This window comes from Eriocheir sinensis, chromosome 20, assembly GCF_024679095.1.
Source record: "Eriocheir sinensis breed Jianghai 21 chromosome 20, ASM2467909v1, whole genome shotgun sequence".
NCBI classification, from domain to species: Eukaryota; Metazoa; Arthropoda; class Malacostraca; order Decapoda; family Varunidae; genus Eriocheir; species Eriocheir sinensis.
In genome coordinates this window covers 15,494,512-15,509,514 of record NC_066528.1, presented here as the reverse complement: position 1 = coordinate 15,509,514, position 15,003 = coordinate 15,494,512, and the positions used below count along the sequence as shown (strand labels likewise).

At 42.4% G+C, this 15,003-nt stretch overlaps 1 protein-coding gene and 1 long non-coding RNA gene across 3 annotated transcripts in view; one reads left to right on the top strand and one right to left on the bottom strand.

Annotated features, from left to right (window-relative positions):
* The window catches only part of LOC127001239 (sodium-coupled monocarboxylate transporter 1-like), an 85,489-nt gene that overhangs the window by 5,259 nt on the left and 65,227 nt on the right, over window positions 1-15,003 (top strand). Inside the window, exon 2 of one of the 2 annotated variants that reach the window (XM_050865524.1) lies at window positions 14,005-14,082. The exons of the other annotated variant lie outside the window; for it this stretch is intronic. The gene's annotated coding sequence lies outside the window, so the exon portion shown is untranslated. The remainder of the gene's footprint in view (window positions 1-14,004; window positions 14,083-15,003) is intronic. 2 annotated transcript variants of the gene reach the window in all.
* Window positions 8,264-13,984, bottom strand: LOC127001244 (uncharacterized). Its single transcript, XR_007754962.1, has 2 exons — window positions 12,404-13,984; window positions 8,264-12,341 (listed from the first exon to the last, which is right to left on the bottom strand). It is a non-coding gene; the product is annotated as an uncharacterized LOC127001244 (long non-coding RNA).

Here is a 15,003-nt window from a genome sequence, read left to right as displayed (position 1 = left end):
ATGTTTAATAAGAATATGACTTTTTACATCATCATTCTCTTACTTTGGTTCGTTTCTTGGGGTTTCTTACGTTCATGGTACAGAAGAAGGGTCAAGCTACCACCAGAGTCATAAAAGCACCTCTGGGATGTCTGAAACTCCTCCAAAAGCCTTGCCAAATGTGTGTTTCTTAGGTTCATGGTACAGAAGAAGGGTCAAGCTACCACCAAGGTCATAAAAGCACCTCTGAAAATGCTTGAAATTCCTCCAAAAGCCTTGCCAAATGTGTGTTTCTTAGGTTCATGGTACAGAAGAAGGGTCAAGCTACCACCAGAGTCATAAAAGCACCTCTGGAATGTCTGAAACTCCTCCAAAAGCTTTGTCAAATGTATGTTTCTTAGGTTCTCTCAGGAGTGTTTTCTTCACGTTCAGGGTACAGAAGCCTCGTCAGACTACCACCAGGCTCACAAAACTACCCAAGGAAAGACCCACAACCACACGAAAGCCTTGCCAGTTGTGAATGCTTAGCCGCCGAAATGGTTCTATGTCTCGTTGTTTTGGTTACGAACTCTTGAGCCACCACCACCAGGGTCACAAAACTACCTACGGAAAGGGCCACAACTCCTACGAAAGCCTTGTCAACTGTGTGTGTTCTTAGGCGCTGAAATGGTTAACAAAAGGATATGTCCCGTTGCGTTTTGGTTGCGAACTCTTGAGCCAAACAGCAGAGGCATAAAGGTTAACATTAGACACACACAGACAGATGGACTCAAGTGACGCTAACAACGCGGCGTCGCTAGAGACTGTGTATAAACAAGGGAATCAGTTCAACAAAGGGTCGTAAGTTAGCTGAGAGAGATCCTCGGTGACGTAACAGTTTATACGAGACGCGTAATAACCTTCGCCTTGCCGGGATCTCTGGCAGCCCAAGGTGATATGTAGACAGTGACTTGATAAGGGTGACAGTTTGAGGGTAGATAAATGACATAAGAGAGTAGATTAGAAATGTACTACGCTAAACGGTTCTTTCCATTTGCCTTCCAGAATTATGGGTGAGATGCGATCCTTTGCCCATGGTATTTCCTAGGCAATGAAAATGTAGACAGTGAAGTGATAAGGGTGACAGTTTGAGGGTAGATAAATGACATGAGAGAGTAGATTAGAAATGTACTACGCTAAACGGTTCTTTCCATTTGCCTTCCAGAATTATGGGTGAGATGCGATCCTTTGCCCATGATATTTCCTAGGCAATGAAAATGTAGACAGTGAAGTGATAAGGGTGACAGTTTGAGGGTAGATAAATGACGTAAGAGAGTAGATGAGAGATATGCTACACTAGACGCTAATTTCCTCTATTTTTCTCATTTTCTACACTCTTTTCCGTTATTTTCACTATTTTTATTTTTGTTTTTTTAAGTTTTGTTTTGGTATTCAGGAGAGTTAAAATTATTGAAAAGGTGACCATTAAGAGGCTTAGAAAATTAGTTTTGAGGTATACGATGTTCTGTACGCGAATCGGGAACGCTGGGCCGACTACCTGAGGCCCTTGGTGGTCGTAAAAGGCACAGACACGCGAACCCGGCGCCAATATCTTGTTTGTCTTAGATATTCATGGGCGCTGTCAGTCACTTCGCGGCCTGGTTCTCTCTCTCTCTCTCTCTCTCTCTCTCTCTCTCTCTCTCTCTCTCTCTCTCTCTCTCTCTCTCTCTCTCTCTCTCTCTCTCTCTCTCTCTCTCTCTCTCTCTCTCTCTCTCTCTCTCTTCTCTCTCTCTCTCTCTCTCTCTCTCTCTCTCTCTCTCTCTCTCTCTCTCTCTCTCTCTCTCTCTCTCTCTCTCTCTCTCTCTCTCTCTGTCTCACTCTCTCTCCCTCTCTCTCTCTGTCTCTCTCTCTCTCTCTCTCTCTCTCTCTCTCTCTCTCTGTCTCTCTCTCTCTCTCTCTCTCTCTCTCTCTCTCTCTCTCTCTCTCTCTCTCTCTCTCTCTCTCTCTCTCTCTCTCTCTCTCTCTCTCTCTCTCTCTCTCTCTCTCTCTCTCACATTATCCATCCCTTCCTGGTCTCCTCTTTCCCACTTCTCCTCTCCCTCCCTTCCCCTCTCCCACATTTCTCTTCCCATCCTGTTCTTTTCTTTCCTCCTTTCTCTCCCACATACTTTCCTTCCCTTCCTGTCCTCTTTCCTCCTCCTCCTCCTTTCCCTCCCTTCCTCTCACTTTCCTTCCCATCCTTCCCTTCCCGTTCTTCTTCTTCCTCTCCTATTCCTCCTCCTCGTCCCTCTTGTAGACTAATGATTGATGCGTCGAAATGTGAGACACTTTGTTCTTTTTTTGGTATAAGGTATTGATTTGGATGATATATAACGCAAAGGTGTAAAAAAAGGTAAGTATGTAGGTCAGCTGGCCCTGCACACACACACACACACACACACACACACACACACACACACACGCTACCATACCCAGCTATCCTCCTCACCTATCCCCACACACGTTATCCCCCTTCCCTTTCCTCCCCCTTCCCTTCCCCATCCCTTCTCCTATCCACCAGTCCCATCACTCTCCCATCCCTCCCCCTCCCCCCCCCCCACCACCACAAGACCTCGCCCACCTACAGTATTAGAGTCACGTTTTATTGTTCTCCACGCCCTGCATAGGTAAGGGATAAGAAGAACCTAATACCACTATATATGGATGAAGCTTTCCTGCGTAGCATCTGACACCTGAAGCTCCTAATATGTACCTTTCACCTGGACAGTCATACGTAGAGACATGCATCGGACGGTATTTTAACCTGTTGAAATGCGCGTCAAGAGAAACCAACCCAAGTAACAAGGTGGTGAAGAAAAGTCATATTCTTATTTCGGCGTCCAAACACACACATTTGACAAGGCTTTCCATGGTTGGTTTTATGACTCTGGTGGTAGACTTAAGAGAACCCGGAAAAACAACCCAAGTAAGAAAGTGGTGGAGAAAAGCCATATTCTAATTATTTCGGGGTCCAAACACACGCATTTGATAAGGCTTTCGTGGGAGCAGTGAGAGGCATTTCCATGGATAGTCTTATGGGCCTGGTGGTGATCTGACGAAGTTTTGTACCATGAACGCGAAAAAACATCCAAAGTAAGAGAAAGGTGAAGACAAAAAGCGATATTCTCATTAGACATTTCAGCGCTCAAGCACACACACATTTGACAAGGCTTTCGTGGGAGCTGTGGGAGACATTTCCATGGGTAGTTTTATGAGCCTGGTGGTGGTAGTATGACGAAGCTTCTGTACTATTAACGTCAAGAAAACACACATGATATACCGAGAAACGAACCAAAGTAAGAGAAAGGTGAAGAAAAAAAGCGATATTCTCATTAGACATTTCAGCGCTCAAGCACACACACATTTGGCAAGGCTTTCGTGGGAGCTGTGGGAGGCATTTCCATGGGTAGTTTTATGACCCTGGTGGTGGTAGTATGACGAAGCTTCTGTACTATTAACGTCAAGAAAACACACATGATATACCGAGAAACGAACCAAAGTAAGAGAAAGGTGAAGAAAAAAAGCGATAATCTCATTAGACATTTCAGCGCTCAAGTACACACACATTTGGCAAGGCTTTCGTGGGAGTTATGGGAGGCATTTCCATGGGTAGTGTTATGAGCCTGGTGGTGGTCTGACGAGGCTTCTGCACCATGAACGTCAGTAAAACGCTCATTATAACCCGGAAAAACAACCCAAGTATCAAAGTGGTAAATTCTTTCGTGGGAGTTCTGGGAGGCATTTCCATGGGTAGTGTTATGAGCCTGGTGGTGGTCTGACGAAGCTCCTGAACCCCATGAACGTAAAGGAAACTCTCATTAGAACCCGACCAATCCCCTTTTCGACCTTTGGAGATAGTTGACGTAAGAAGTGGAAGGGTCTGAGAAAACCAACCAGTCACTTCAGCTTCGAGGAATGATGAAATAAGAAATAAAAGTGAGCATCGCAAAGACTCATGCGCACTTGTCTATAACACGCACTCACCTCCAGCTCATGTTCTTCTTCCTACTTCTTCGCCTTGTATGGTCAACGTTAACGAGAAGACCTTCGATTCATTAGCGTCATGAAATACACCTGGAATACGAGGATGAAACGTGTTGTTGCTGTTGTACTTGTTGTTGCTGGGAGTGACGCAAGATTCCCGAACGGCGGCACGAGAGGAATTGGTTTTAGGAAGAGTTTTAAGAACGTGAAGTAGCTACGCGTGGCCTCAGTGCTCATCTCTGTCGCATTAGCCCTGACTTATTAATGACAACTTGAACAGACGCGAACAATTGTAGGAGTGGTTAAGAGAGTAGTAGTAGTAGTAGTAGTAGTAGTAGTAGTAGTAGTAGTAGTAGTAGTAGTAGTAGTAGTAGTAGTAGTAGTAGTAGTAGTAGTAGTAGTAGTAGTAGTAGTAGTAGTAGGAATAATGGTATGACAGTATGAGACATTATCAGAGGCAATATAAGTGAAAAAATAGTATTATATGAGGAAGGAAGGATGGGAAGGAGAGTGAGAGAAAGGAAGGGAAGGAGAGGAGGAGGAGAAATGCGGAAGAGGGAGAGAGAAGGACAGGAAAGTGTGGGAGAGAGGAAAGGAGGGAAAGGAGAAGGAGGAGGAAGAATGCGAAAGAAGCGTTTACCAGAATAGCTTGAAGTTAAGAAACCCATCCGCGTGAAGAACAGTAACATGGATAGTATTTGAGACATTATAAACAGCACTAGTAAAGGAGAAACAATAACAGCAGTAGTGAGGGGCTTCGGGATGTTTTGAAGTGAGTTAAGAGGATTAGTAAGGGTGATTTAGACGAGGTACTTACATTAAAAGAAAAACTGATGGAAGAACGACACAGTAACGGGTATGGGATGGGTAAATTCAATCTCAAGAAGGAGTGAAGGACATAGGCAAGAAATGACTCACGAAAAGGCTAGGGGATGAGCGGAACAAAGCAAGACTGTATGTATGAAAGTAGAGACAAGAGAAGAGAATAACGAAAGAAATAGGGAAAGTATAAGATGAAAGTAGGAAAAAGAAAACACAATGAAGTAAAGAAGAAAAAGTGTATGATAAAACGAAGCAAAATGAGTAATAAATTAGAGAGAAGGGAAACAAGGAAGGAGGGGGAAACGAAAGTAAAATAGGAAAGGAAGTAGAAGAAAAAGAAGAATATGATGAGAAAAAAAAGTGTAATGAAGCCAAGCAGCATGAAAAATAAAAAGGGGGAGATGGATAAAAAGAAGAGGAGGAAAACTATGATAAAGGAGATGAAAGTAGAAGAAAAGGAGAAGAAAGCAAAGTAGAATAATAAAACGAAGCAGAACGAAGGATGGAATAGGAGGAAAAAATAGAAGGAAAAAATGATGAAATGCGATGAAAGTGTGAGAGAAAAAGAGAGAAGGAAACAATGAGACAAATAGAACATAGAAGAAAAAATATATAGAAAAATAGGAAAATAAATAGAAAAATAGAAGGAAAAAATGATAGAGGCGATGAAACAGAGAGAGAGAGAGAGAGAGAGAGAGAGAGAGAGAGAGAGAGAGAGAGAGAGAGAGAGAGAGAGAGAGAGAGAGAGAGAAAAAACAATGAAAAAAAATAATAATAATAACATAATAAAAAACAACTGAAGTCCTAACAACAAAGGAATGATGTATCGTATATGGACGGGAAGGGAATTAGAAGCAGCCATGTGTTGACCGTCTGGCTTCTTTAGTCTCCTTATAACCTTGTGTGTCCTTATGTAAGAGTCGTAACGTACACACTAACACACGTGGGAAGCAACAGTGTCCTAATCAGCTATGCAATTCGGTGTCTGTGTACAAAACGTGCAGTGGTTAGGTATGGCGAGGGATTAACACCTCCTCCTCCTTCTCCATCTCCTCCTCCTTCTCCATCTCCTCCTCCTTCTCAATCTCCTCCTCCTTCTCCATCTCCTCCTCCTTCTCCATCTCCTCCTCCTTCTCCATCTCCTCCTCCTTCTCCCTCATCTCGTTTTACGTCCTTTTCCTGGTACTCTTCTCCTTATATAGTCTGTCATTTCAACCTTTGCATTATTCAACCCCTTTCAGCAGAAGATCCTCTCAGCAGGAATTACAAGACTTCAGACTGGAGGCTGCACAACGCTTACGTAACCTTAGACCTTGCTCTCATTTCCGAATGGGGCAGAAGAAACCTTGTGTTTTTCAACGCCTCAAAAACTCAATTTCTCCACCTATCCACTCGACACAATATTCCAAACACCTATCCCCTATTCTTCGGCAACACTCAGCTGTCATCTTTTACACTAAACATCCTCGGTCTATCCTTAACTCAAAATCTTAACTGGAAACTTCACATCTCTTCTCTCACTAAATCAGCTTCCTCGAGATTGGGCGTTCTGTATCGTCTCCGCCAGTTTTTTTTAACCCCGCACAGTTGCTAACCATATACAGGGGATGCATTTCACCTGTGGGGGGGCTCCACTCACACAGCTCTTTTGGACAGAGTGGAGTCTAACGGCCGTATTCTCAGTGAATCTCTTCCCCCTTCACGCGAGGAAACAAGGCTTCGTGGACCAAACGGTATTCTCAGTGAAGAGGAGTGTCTTTGATGCAGCGCGCGAAGCGGCGAGCGGGAAAAAAATGAACTAATTTCCTCTCTTGACGAAGAGGAGGTGAAGGCCCGCTCTTCGCTAATATCTTCGCACATTTAATGCTTTATTACAACATTTTTCCATGTTGCTGTATTATTAATTGGGTATAAGAACAATTTAAGTTTTCTAGGCCTTATATAAAAAATAATACAATGCGAGAAACAATATTTTTCTGTTTATTCAAGACTTCACGGTTCCTATGATAATTTAAGCCAACACTGAAACACACCTCTCAACCAGCACGCCCCGCCCTTTAGTCTCAACTATTCACAACAGTTATCTTTTTTGAGCGTTTGTAGGGCGGGCACTTCGAACCATAAGCATGCATTAAGATTGCTGGGATGAATTTTAAAGTGACGGACTAACAGGCTTTCTCCGGGCGCTTGTTTCACAAGTCTGTATGAATATGTGGTGGTATTCGGTACTCCGTGCTGGGCTTAACACAGCCAATCTCCAAACTCGTGACGTCACCTGTGGGTGGAGCTTAGCAAAGCTCAGCAATATAGATGCTACCATTTTCCACCCACTGATAGGAGCTCTAAAGCTAGTTAAAATATATTTACAAGTGAGAAATAACGAAGGGAAAAAGAGATGTCTCATGGAACAGGAGGAAAATAAAGAAAATAAAAGCAGTTTATTCTAACGAGGTCTCCTAAGCTCCGCCCACAGGTAACGGGATGATACGAAAGTGAAGCAAACATAGCCACGGGTACCAACCAATTAAATGCATCAATGTAAAATTTCTGCTATATATAATGTATGTCACTGTATCAAGCACTGTTTACATAAATATTAGTCACACTATATAATCCATTATATAAATGTACCTAAATTGCATTAAGGTTTCGGTTTTCAACGTTTGTTTGATTTGCAGTAGTACCAACACTACACGGAAAGATTGTTTCGAAGGTTAGGAACTGGGCATACCCTTCAGCGGAAACACACTCTCTAAGAGACGCTTCGACGAAGAGGGAAGAGCTTCACTGAGAATATGGCCGTAAGGCTCTTCGTCTCATCAACTCCCCTCCTCCTGACAATCTTCTACCTCTTAAATTCCACTGCCATGTTGCATCTCTTTTATCTTCTATCGATATTTTCACGCTGACTGCTCCACTGAACTTGATAACCTAAGCCTATATATATATATATATATACCAAGTCAAGTCATACGCAGGTTTGTGGGAGGAGACACGGCCGAGGCGTGGTTTATGCGTGACACTGCTTGGAGCCAAACTAGAGAATGTAGAAACAGGGATTTAGATTTTACGAGGAAAGGCGTACTAATTTAAATCAATCACTTCAACATGCCCTCCTTCACACCCCACACCGCCGTTTGTAGTCATTTAAATTACAGTGACGCAATAGCACAATAAAAAGACATATATTTTCGTCAGTGGCTTGCCTGAACGCGCTGTGAAAGAAGGCGAGAATGCACATCCAGAGTGCAAAAATTAACCAGCACCTTTACTCTTTCATCCCTCACGCTGGTAAACTCTGGAACAATCTTCCTTCATCTGTATTCTCTCCTGCCTACGACTTGAGATCTTTCAAGAGGAGAGTTTCAATACATCTCTCCTCCCGAAATTTAGCCACTCAGTGATTTTCAGGCTTTTTTTCAGCCGTTTTCGTTTTTTTTTTTTTTTTGCCCTAGAGGTGTTTCTTTTACAGTAAAAAAAAAAAAAAACGACTAACTGACTGACTGGACTCTCTCTCATCCCCTCCTACTAACACCCCCATATTTACACTTTTCACAAGAAACACACATAAAAAAACAAATAATATATAAACGGATTACCCCCCCCCAAAAAAAAACGGAGAAATATAAAAAAAGAGAAGAAAACGCTGAAAAAAAAACGACAACGTTGAAAAGAAGAAAAAGGAAAAAGCCAAATTATATACAAGTAAAAATGACCTAAGAAAGTATATAAAAGCAAAGAAGTATAGAAAAAAAGAGAAGGAAATGCAGGAGAAAAAAAAGACAGCATTGAAAAGGGTGAGAAAAGGAACCCAAACTATATACAGGTAAAAATTTATGGTGTAAAAAAAGTATAAAAAAACGAAGAAGAGATATAGAAAAAAAGAAAAGGGAATGAAGAAGAAAAAAAAATATTGAAAAGGAAAAAAAAAAGACAAACCATATACAGGTAAAAATAAATGATTTGTAAAAAAAAAAAAGTATAAAAAAGCGATGAAGAACTATAGAAAAAAAAGAAAAGGGAATGAAGGAGAGAAAAAAACATTGAAAAGGAAAAAAAAAAAGAAAGCCAAACCATATACAGGAATAAATAATGATGCGTAAAAAATATATATATAAAAGCGAAAAAGAAATATAGAAAAAAACAGAAGGGGATGCAGGAGGGGAAAAACGACAGCATTGATGAGGAATAGAGAGGAAGAAAACTTATGATAACAAACACCGCTATAAGAGTCAACAGTCCCATAGAAACGCATCCCTTTCATTCACTTATATTTCATTCATACTGCACCCATCGCCTCCTCCTCCTCCTCCTCCTCCTCCTCCTTTTTCATCTCCTTTTACTTCCCTTCCTTGGTACTCTTCTTGAACAGCCTGGGACCTCAACCGAATAACTAACTGACTGACTGACTGACTGACTGAGTGACTGACTGACTGACTGACTGAGTGACTGACTGATGACTGACTGACTGAGTGACTAACTGACTGACTGACTGACTGACTGACTGACTGACTGACTGAGTGACTGACTGACTGACTGACTGAGTGACTGACTGAGTGACTGACTGACTGAGTGACTAACTGACTGACTGACTGACTGACTGACTGACTAACTGACTGACTGACTGACTGAGACTACATAGCACGTGCCAGAGAAATAGAAAAAAAATATGCAAGCGAATAAAAAACAAGAAACATGAGGCAGATTTGAGAGAGAAAACATGAAAAAAATGAAATGAAATACTGTAACATGAACTAGACTAGACTCATTTCTATTATCACTAGCTAAAAAAAATAATGTACCAAAGAAATAGAAGCGAGAAACGTGAGAGGAAAAAGATATGAAGAAAGGAAATCGAATACAGTATCTTGAACTACACTACACTTTTATCATCGGAAAGTGTCGGAACCTACGATCAAAACCTGTATAGGACGTGTCACATCACCCCTCAGCGCACCATCACCCAAACGCTACGTACCATCACCTGACAACCTATCCTCCCCTCGTCCCATCCTCACTTCCCGTCACCTCTCATCCATCACCATCACCACTACTGGCTGTCCATGCAACGTACCCTCAACATTCCACCATCACACACACACACACACACACACACACACACACAGCCTGGTGACCTAACGTAGAGGAATATACAGTCTGAAGGTGAAGAGATAGGAGAGAGGAGGAAGCAGGGTTTATATAGTGAAGGAGGGAAGAGAAGGGACTGGGATAAGAGAGGAAGAGGTATATGGGAGGAGATGAAGGGGAAGAAAAAGGGAGAAAAGACGACGAAGGTAAAGAGAATCAAGAGGAGGAGGAGGAGGAGAAGAGGGAAAATCGAAGCTGGTTTCACATCAAAAGGGCGGTGGCTGAGTGGTCATCGTGTGGACGTGGTGAGCCCGTGGACATAGGTTCGAGTCCCACTAAAACACGCTGATTTTTCAAGGCATGGGCGAGTCGCGGAAGATTACTCACATGCTGCCCGGATATTCAATCAACCTTTGCCTCAGCGACTGCATTCAAGTGGAGCACCGGGGGGCAGCATGGGCTAAACAAAGAGTCATGCATCACGGCACCCACTATAAATAAAATTCGCCTGAGCCACTAAAGGGCTGGGGCCGTCTAAGAGGTCCCATCAAGAGAGTCTACCATCGCTACAAGCAGAACCTTAGAAAAAAAATCACTCAGCATAACAAACAACGCAATGCAACACAGGTGGTTCAACATATCCTCATGGATCGAACGTTTGTGCTGAGACGGGGCGTGGGACGTGGAGGCGAAGGCCGGGGCAATAGGTGGCAGGGGAAGGGATGAGGGAGAGAGATGAGACAGGGGGGAAGGGAGGGGGGGAGGCTTGTGTAGATTAGCGTAAACAGAGTAACAATCACTGCGTTGGTATGACACTTTGGGCTAATAGATGCACACGTGGGCCGGGGCGGGGCGGGGCGGAGGAGAACAGGTGGTGACATTGGGCGCGGCGCTACGGTTAAGAATACCAATAGGAACGTTTGAGACTGGAATCCAACACCATCTAATTCATACATACATACATACACTTATAGGAACAGAGAGAGAGAGAGAGAGAGAGAGAGAGAGAGAGAGAGAGAGAGAGAGAGAGAGAGAGAGAGAGACTTGGGATATGTAATGGTTGAGAAGGGAGAGAAGAGAGGAAATGGGAGGGATAAAGAGAGGAGGAAATATAGGAATGAGAGGAGAGAAAGACAAAAAGGAGAAGGAGACGAGAGGAAGAGGAAGAATAGGATAAAAAGCGAAGAGAGAAGAAAATGGGAGGAAAGGAGGACAAAAGGAAAAAGGGAAGAAAAATGGAGGAGAAAAGACGAAGGAAAGGGAAATTGAAAGAGGAGAGAAAGACGGAGAAGGAAGGAGATAAAGAGAAGGAAATGAGAGAGAAAGAAAGGGGGAATAAGGGAATGAAGAAAGGAGAGAAAGAAAAATGAGAAAAGAAGATCAAGGAAAGAGGAGACGAGAGGAGAAGGAGGAAGAGGTTGTATAATGAAAACTGAAGGAAGAAAAGCAAGGAGATAAAAGAGGAAGAGGAGGAGGAGAAGGAGGAGGAGGAGGAGGGAGGGGAGAAGAGATTAAACAAACGTGATGTGTTAAAAGGTCCAATTTTCTTCTTCCTCCTCCTGCTCTTCCTCTTCCTCCTTCTCTTCGTCCTCGTCCTCGTCCTCGTCATTAATTAAGTCACCCATATCCCTTCTACAACACACACACACACACACACACACACACACACACACACACACAGAGGACCTACTGCCCTATATTATACTTACACACAACGATACCCTCCTCCTCCTCCTCCTCCTCCTCCTCCTCCTCCTCCTTGTTCTTCCCTCCTTCCCTCCGCGGTTATTTGCTTACTCTTCCTCCCGTGAAGGGCCTCCGTGTTCTCTCCCCGGCTACCGCACATACCAGCGAAGGGAGGAAAAAAAAAAATGATTAATAAGTTATTCTCAAGGTCCTTCACGCGAGGTCACACACACACACACACACACACACACACACACACACACATACACACAGACGGCGACCCACCAGTTTTCTGTTTACATTGACGAAGAGATACTGACGGCGAACCTCTCTGTCTGTCTGTCTGTCTGTCTGTCTGTAGTGAAAGGAATGAAAAATGGGATTGCAAGACAGAGACGAAATCAAAACGAACGACAGAGAAACATTTGAAACATTTGAAACATTAACATTTATCAATCATCAAAACTACTCGCAAAATTGATCTTATGATAATTTTAATGAACGTGATCAGCCTTTCTTTTTACAAACCGAGGCTTCTTAAGCAACCAACTCTAAATTAACATCCACTATAAATAAAATTCGACCGCCACCCCACGACCCCACGACCCCGGTCCGTTGGTGTTGCGGGCGAGTTTAATTTAAAGTGGCGGTTAATTTTTAGTTTGTTGCCTAGAAATCCTCCGTTAAAACAAGACTGGTCACCTTCCATTAGAATTATCATAGTTTGTTGCTTAAAAATCCTCCGTTAAAACAAGACTGGTCACCTTCCATTAGAATTATCATAGTTTGTTGCCTAGAAATCCTCCGTTAATACAAGACTGGTCACCTTCCATTAGAATTATCATAGTTTGTTGCCTAAAAATCCTCCGTTAATACAAGACTGATCACCTTCCATTAGAATTATCATAGTTTGTTGCCTAAAAATCCTCCGTTAATACAAGACTGATCACCTTCCATCAGAATTATCATAGTTTGTTGCCTAAAAATCCTTCGTTAATACAAGACTGATCACCTTCGATTAGAATTAGCATAAGAAAGTTTTTGCGTGTAATTCTGAGCCCACTCAAGAAAGTCTACCGGAGCTATAGGCAATAACAACAACAACAACAACAACAACAACAACAACAACAACAACAACAACAACAATAACAACAACAACAACAACAACAACAAGAGGAGACTAGGAGCAGCCACCAAGGGAGATACTTACAGATACATGAGATACTTACAGATACATGAGCTACTTACAGATATAGGAGATAAAAAAAAGGTAGGTAATCCACTCAACACGCGACCATATGCCAGTTTCCCAGTCTCCTCATTGCCCGTATATAGCACAACGATCCCCACTTCTTTTTTTCACTCTCTGCACGTCCCTTCCTTTCCCCCCTCCATGCCCCCCTCTCCCCCCCTAACAAAACACCCTACCCCTTCCAGTTTGCGTCTTAGGCTCCACCCAAACGGCCTTGATGCATGGAAAAGAATGTATATATGAAGAAAAAGGGATAAATGAGGTGATATTGGAGGGTGGACCCGTGCACACCAACACCACAACATATTAGGGGAGATGAAGAAGAGGAGGAGGAGGAGGAGGAGGAGGAATATGATGAATTTGGCTGATGTCGATTCGGTGCCCAAGGACATGAGTGCATCTTCTATTTCCTAACGCCTCACGCCAAGCTAAAGAAAGGAAGAACAACAGTGCCTTCAATACGACTTCCCTAACACACCTCGGCCACCGCGCAGCGAATTATAGAAAACGGAGTATAGAAAGGCGATGAGGAGGAGGAGACGGAGAAAGAAACCCGAGGAAAAGGAGGAAGAAACGAGAAAAGCAAGGAGGAGGAGAAAGAAGAGGAGGCGGGGGAAGACACAGAAACACAAGAAGAAAAGGAGGAAGACGAGGAAGAGGCGGAGGAGGAAACGGAGGAAGAAGAAACTTAATAGCAACAACAGCTAAAGATACGAAGAAAAGATTGTGAAAGTGGCGAGAAAAAAAGTGAAAGTAGAGGAAAGGAAAACACAAATACATGTGACACGAGGAACTGCTTAAGTGTTTACCTGCCAGACTTCACCATATATCATCTGACTGTACCGTATGAATACCTGAGTAAATATAGACGTGACAAAGCTCTCAAGGGGGTAGACCCATGTGTGTATATATGACATGACTCTTGTGTCGATTCTAACCCTCTTACTCACCCCTGAGAGAGAGGGAGAGAGAGATAGTGTATGTATGTTTGTATGTGTGTGTGGGGTGGCCTTAATGACACACACACACACACACACACACACACACACACACACACACACCTACCTGCCTACCGCTCCACAGGTGACACACTAATAGTTTGGGGGGGAGAAAGGTAAAAGAAACACCTGGGAACACATTGAAACTACCTACTTAAGCACCTCTCTGCCCTACAGGTGTGTCCTACCGTGTGGAATACTGATAGAAAGTGAAAGGAACGCCGCAACCTTCTCGCCCTGCTGCACACCACACAGGTAAATATGAACACCTTTACTATGGAGGGAAAGTAATTATACCGTGACTAGGAAGGTACAGGTTAATGCCAGAGGAAATGATACCGTGACTATTGGGAAAGTAAAAAATGAAACCTATGACATATATATACGAGAAAGGATTGAAATGCCGTATTCAGGTAAAAAAAAAAGTTCAGAATGTTTAGTATTGTTAGAAAAGGGGAAAAAATTACCATGTTTGTTAGGAAAGTAAAAATGAAACCTATGAAAAATATATACGAGAAGGGATCGAAATGGCGTATTCCGTATTCAGGTAAAAAAAAAAGTTCAGAATGTTTAGCACTGTGTTAGAAAAGGGAAAAAATTACCATGTTTGTTATGAAAGTAAAAATGAAACCTATGAAATATGTATTCGAGAGAAAGGATCGAAATGGCGTATTCCGTATTCAGGTAAAAAAAAAAGTTCAGAATGTTTAGCACTGTGTTAGAAAAGGGAAAAAAATTACCATGTTTGTTATGAAAGTAAAAATGAAACCTATGAAATATGTATACGAGAGAAAGGATCGAAATGGCGTATTCCGTATTCAGGTAAAAAAAAAAAGTTCAGAATGTTTAGCACTGTGTTAGAAAAGGGAAAAAAAATTATCATGTTTGTCATGAAAGTAAAAATGAAACCTATGAAATATGTATTCGAGAGAAAGGATCGAAATGGCGTATTCCGTATTCAGGTAAAAAAAAAAAGTTCAGAATGTTTAGCACTGTGTTAGAAAAGGGAAAAAAATTACCATGTTTGTTATGAAAGTAAAAATGAAACCTATGAAAAATATATACGAGAAGGGATCGAAATGGCGTATTCCGTATTCAGGTAAAAAAAAAAAAAGTTCAGAATGTTTAGCACTGTGTTAGAAAAGGGAAAAAAATTACCATGTTTGTTATGAAAGT